This window comes from Octopus bimaculoides, chromosome 3, assembly GCF_046866305.1.
Source record: "Octopus bimaculoides isolate indiv1 chromosome 3, ASM4686630v1, whole genome shotgun sequence".
NCBI lineage: Eukaryota > Metazoa > Mollusca > Cephalopoda > Octopoda > Octopodidae > Octopus > Octopus bimaculoides.
The window spans coordinates 130,685,148-130,691,323 of record NC_142930.1 but is presented as its reverse complement, the minus strand read 5'-3'; positions in this window follow the sequence as shown (position 1 = coordinate 130,691,323).

Below are 6,176 nucleotides of genomic sequence, written 5' to 3'. Positions count from 1 at the left end.
AAAACATATTCACCGAAAACCCCTTTGCGACGCAGAATTCGAAAACCAAATCCATTTTTCTCGAGGACGCACCGTTTCAAGACACTCTCATATATGTGTGTGTGTGTGTGTGTGTGTGTGTGTGTGTGTGTGTGTGTGTGTGTGTGTGTGTGTGTGTGTGTGTGTGTGTGTGTGATATGCATGTATGTTTGTGTTTTATAGAATCCGTAGAACTTTGAAGATCGACGTGCCGTGAGTGAAGCATTAAATGTGTCATCAAGATATAATGATTTTTACCCCTTTCGATTATCATTACAGAACGAAGTTTGTGTGTTTGTGCACATGCGTGTGTTACTTTACGTATGTCATACAGTCTGTGATTGCATCTAATGGTTAAGCTAATTTTTATACACATTTTATTTCATGCCAGTCCATAAAATTCTAATAATAATGATGATGGTGATGATGATGATGATGATAATAATAATAAAAATAATAATAATAATAAAGGTAATAATGACATGCAAGTGTATTAAAAAATATGAATACGTGTCTGGCATGTTGTAAATAAAATAAGATTTATGTACTTTTAGTGCTTACGATGGTACGAATCTCTCCACATTTTTTTCGCGCGCGCGCTTGTGTATGAGTGTGTGTACGTGTGTGTGTGTATGCCTAGAAACACTCTATGCAATGCGTCCTTCCTTTATAGAGTGTGATTTCAAAGATCTGACCTGTGTCTAAGCTCCCTAGTTGCTAGCGAATTCATATAAGTAATTAATATGTTTTATATGTATTTGCAAATCGTGGTAAAGAGGAACAAAATTAAATAAACAACGAAGTGTATATGTACAGAAGTTATAGTCATACATTTACATAATAATATGATAAATTAATATGTTTATGGCAGTGCGTTACGACAAATATTGAGAGATTGCGTGTGATATGCGATTTTTTTTTTAGACCCGAAGAGACCGCGCACACAAACATCAAAGGGAATGTATCCTAGAAGTTGAAAGAATTTTGTTGATTAAGTAATATACTTTTGTAAACATAAACCCAATTAAAATACTTGAATTGAAGTTGGATCTAATAACATCAAATAATTTCATTTGAAGTCTAGTATATTCGATGTTTTTCCCCTTGAATTTTACAGTCGTAAAGAATGAAATCGTATGAAGCAACGGAAACCTAACACGCAATATTTTAAATTGGACTTAGATGTGCTATCTGTGCGCCACAAAGTCTACAGATGAGCAGACGCACACCACACGCACACCCACATACACACAAATACAGAAACACACATATATGCATATATATATATAAACATATATCTAATATGTATCGGCGTATGTCTATATGTATGAACAGATATATACATAAGCATCTATATGCATCTATATGTATATATATATATATATATATATATATATATATATATATATATATATATATATATATATATGTATATGCATATATATATATACATAAATATATATTGTTGCTTTTCTTCAAATTTTATTCACCAAATCTCTTGATTTTGTTTTTGGTTTTTACCCTACGAAATTCTGGTGCCTCAAACATTTTAAGTACCACATTTAATCTTTTGATTAAATCTATATTATACATACATACATATATATATATATATAGATATATACATATACATACATACATACATATATATATATATATATAGATATATACATATACATACATACATACATATATATATATAGATATAGATATATACATATACATACATACATACATACATACACACACACACACACATATATATATATATATATATATATATATATATATATATATATATATATATAATTTACATAAGTTTAAAATCCAAGCTGTGTTCTCTTGAAGACCATCTGCTTATTCCTGCATTCTCTTGAAGACCATCTGCTTATTCCTGCATTCTCTTGAAGACCATCTGCTTATTCTTGTATTCTCTTGAAGACCATCTGCTTATTCCTGTATTCTTTTGAAGACCATCTGCTTACTCCAGTATTCTCTGGAAGACCATCTGCTTATTCCTGTATACTAAATCCGTATGTATGTGTTATATTTGGGTTAAGTATGCATAGGAACTGAAAATGCAGAGTAATGATATAAAATCAGGAGTTTCGAACATTTTTGGTACTATTTATTCACCTTTACAAGTCTTTCATTTGCTAATATAGTTATAATATTGTACATGTAGGAGAAAATATATCTCCTATTAGAAATTCTTCAGACAGAGAATCAAGTGTTATTATAATTATCAATATTATTTGATTGTCTGTCTGAAAGATTTTAATACGAGATATCCTACATGTATTCTACTACATGGACAATTTTTTTAACTCCTATTAGCAAATGAAAGACGTGTAATAGTGGATAAATAATACCAAAAAATTTTCCAATCTCCTGTTTTGAGATATACTTTTATTCTTTTACTCTTTAACTTGTTTCAGCCATTTGATCGCGGCTATGCTGGAGCACGCTTTGAAGGGTTTTAGTCGAAGAAGTCGACCCCCAAGACTCTTTAAAGTCTAGTACTTATTTTAACGGTATCTTTTGCCGAACCGTTAAGTAACGGGGACGCAAACACACCAACACCGTTTATCAAGCAGTAATGGGGGTACACAGACACAACATACACACACACACACACGCATACACACACACTCACACATATATACATATATATGACGGACTTCTTTCAGTTTCCTCAACCAAATTCGCTCACAAGGCTTTCGTCGCCTTGAGGTTATAGTAGAAGACACTTGCCAAGGTGCCACACAGTGGGATTGAACTGGAAACTATGTGGTTGGGAAGCAAGCTTCTTACCACACAGCCTCGCCTGCTCCTATATATACATATACATGTATGTATGTATGTATGTATGTGTGTATGTATACATGTATGTATATATATATATATATATAATATATATATATATATATATACACATATATATATATATATATATATATATATATATATATATATATACATATATATACAGATGGCTAGATAGATAGATAGATAGATAGATAGATAGATAGATAGATAGATAGATATGTACATATACACACACACACACACACACACACACATATATATATATATATATATATATATATATATATATATATATATATATTAATATGTCCTTTCAAAACAATGTTTACTGGATGTCAATTAAATGCTTTGATATGGGATATGTCTAAAACCTTAAATACATATTTAGAGATTCAATGGGAGCGATTATATATTAAAGAGTAAAAAGTTGGAAAAGTTGTATCTTAAAAATCACAGTAGAGATAAGTACATTATATAAGCAATATTGTATTAATAAATAAATAGCTAAATTATTGGTGTAAATCTGTGTTGGTATAAATTTTTAAGCAACATCTTTCTCATTCGATTTTAAATAGCATTTCTCTCATTCGATTTCCTGTACTGAAATTCATCTTTCTCTGATAAATGGATATACTTCCCAACGATGCTTATCAACTTTAGATTTCATTTTGTGAGGTAATATATTCATGAAACGATCGTAAGAATTTTTAAACATTTAAAAACTGTTTTTAATGATTATAGCTGGACTTTATCTATTTAATTATTAATACAATATTACTTATATAATGTACGTATCTCTACTGTGATTTTTAAGATAATATAACTAATCCAACTTTTTACTCTCTAATATATATAATCGCTCTCATTGAATCTCTAAATATCTTTTTAAGGTCTTAGTCATATCTCATATCAGAGCACTTAACTGACATCCAGTACACATTGTTTTGAGAGGAATATTAAATATATATATTAAATATATTAAATAGATATATAAATATGTTCAAAGGACATATTTAATTAACTATATATATATATATATGTGTGTGTGTGTGTGTGTGTGTGTGTGTGTGTGTGTGTGTGTGTGTGTGTGTGAGTAAAAATAAATACAAAAAAGGGGTTTTGTATGATTGCGTATAGAGGAATATATTATTTTGTTTAAAAGAGTTCCAACTCTGTCTGTTTTTTATGTTTTATTTATATTCTTGTAAAATTAATGTGGGATATAGAATATGGAATATACAATATATAATATAAAAATGGACGGTACAATGAAATAAAGTATTGAATGTCTTATTGAATATATGGAATATGTCTTATTGAATAGATGAAATATTGAGTGTTCAATATAACGGATTAAATATATATATATATATATATATATATATATATATATATATATATATATATATATATACATGACAAAGGGACAAGAAATGTAATGAATTTCATTAATTTACAGCTGCTTTTGCTATAAGATGAAATACTCTCAAAAATGAAATGCAATTTTATTTGGGGAAACATTTATATAAATGAAAAAAAAAAACCAAAATGTAAGATAAAGTTTGAAGGGATGGTCGAAAGGAGAACTTTAACTTAGACACTAAGTGCAGTTTTATTAGCCCTGCTATGAGGAAACTTAGAAAAGGGAAAGTGTGTTATTACATTGTATTAAGCATTAACAACAAAATTTGGAAAAAATCTATTTCACAGCAATGGAAATAATAGTTGACTGGTCCAGTAGAAGTAGAAACAAGTGGAAATCAGTCGTAAATTACAGCAGTAATATCACTTCGTCGATTTTAACCATCCATTTTACCCGTCTCCGATGTTCAGTCACTTGAATTTTTAAAATATTTTGAATTTTTAAAAATATTTTGAATTTTTAAAAATATTTTGAATTTTTAAAAATATTTTGAATTTTTAAAAATATTTTGAATTTTTTAAAATATCTTGAATTTTAAAAATATTTTGAATTTTTAAAAATATTTTGAATTTTTAAAAATATTTTGAATTTTTAAAAATATTTTGCATTCCAGGCGTCAAAATTATGGAGCTTATTATGCAATCTAGGAAATCTCTGCTAATCTAAAAGGGATGTGAATATAAATGAAAGCATTGATTAATCTTTTTGAAGATAGCATGGTATCCTCGGATAGCACGGAAATTTGTGAGCACGTTGGATTAAAGACACTGGACATAAAAAAGCAAGGTTTCGTGTTGTTGCCATCAGTCAAACGCATGACTTATAAAAGATGTCATGCGTTACCTCATATATCTTGAGAAAATAATTTGATTTATACACGCATATATATATATATATATATATATATATATATATATATATATATATATATATATATATATATATATATATTCATTTGAAGCTGTCACAATTGCAGGTTGCTCGCTCGAATCACGAGAAAATATATGAATAAAATCGAGAACTTATATTGGGTATGCACAACACATACATGCACACACATTCACACACACGCACACGCACACACACACACACACACACACACATACAAGCATACATTCATATATATATATATATGTTTATGTGTGAAGGTGCGGGCACGGGGGTGTCGTGTGTGTATGTATATATATATAAATATTTATGTATATATATAAATATGCATGTATATATATAAATATGTATGTATATATATACATATATATATGTATATATGTATACATATATATGTATATATATAATATATACATATATAATATATATATATATACATATATATGTACATATATATACATACATATATATATATGTATGTATATATATATATATATATATATATATATATATATATATATATATATATATATATATATATATATACACGCATATATATAAATATTACTTCAGCATTCTATCCATGATTTATGACACCATTATATTAATCAGCCTGAATTTATTGCAAAGTGCTTCTTCTTCTCGTTCCTATTCGCAAACCCCTTTGGCACTATTCCATTCCTTTTGTGAATATTTAATCAATAAACTAAACTCCATGTCGCCATCATACGTTTTATATATTTTTCTTTTTTCTTTTTCTTTCACCTTAATGTTTTTTGAGAGTTTTATTTATATATTCCTTTATGTATTTCTTTATAAATTTTTCATATTTTCAATGATATCAGGTATTTCTAGGTCTTATATATATATATATATATATATATATATATATATATATATATATATATATATATACATATATATATACATATATATATACATATATATGTATGTGCACGCGTATTATATTCTCTATATTTCATTATTTCACACATGCGTAGGTGTGTGTGTTTGCGTG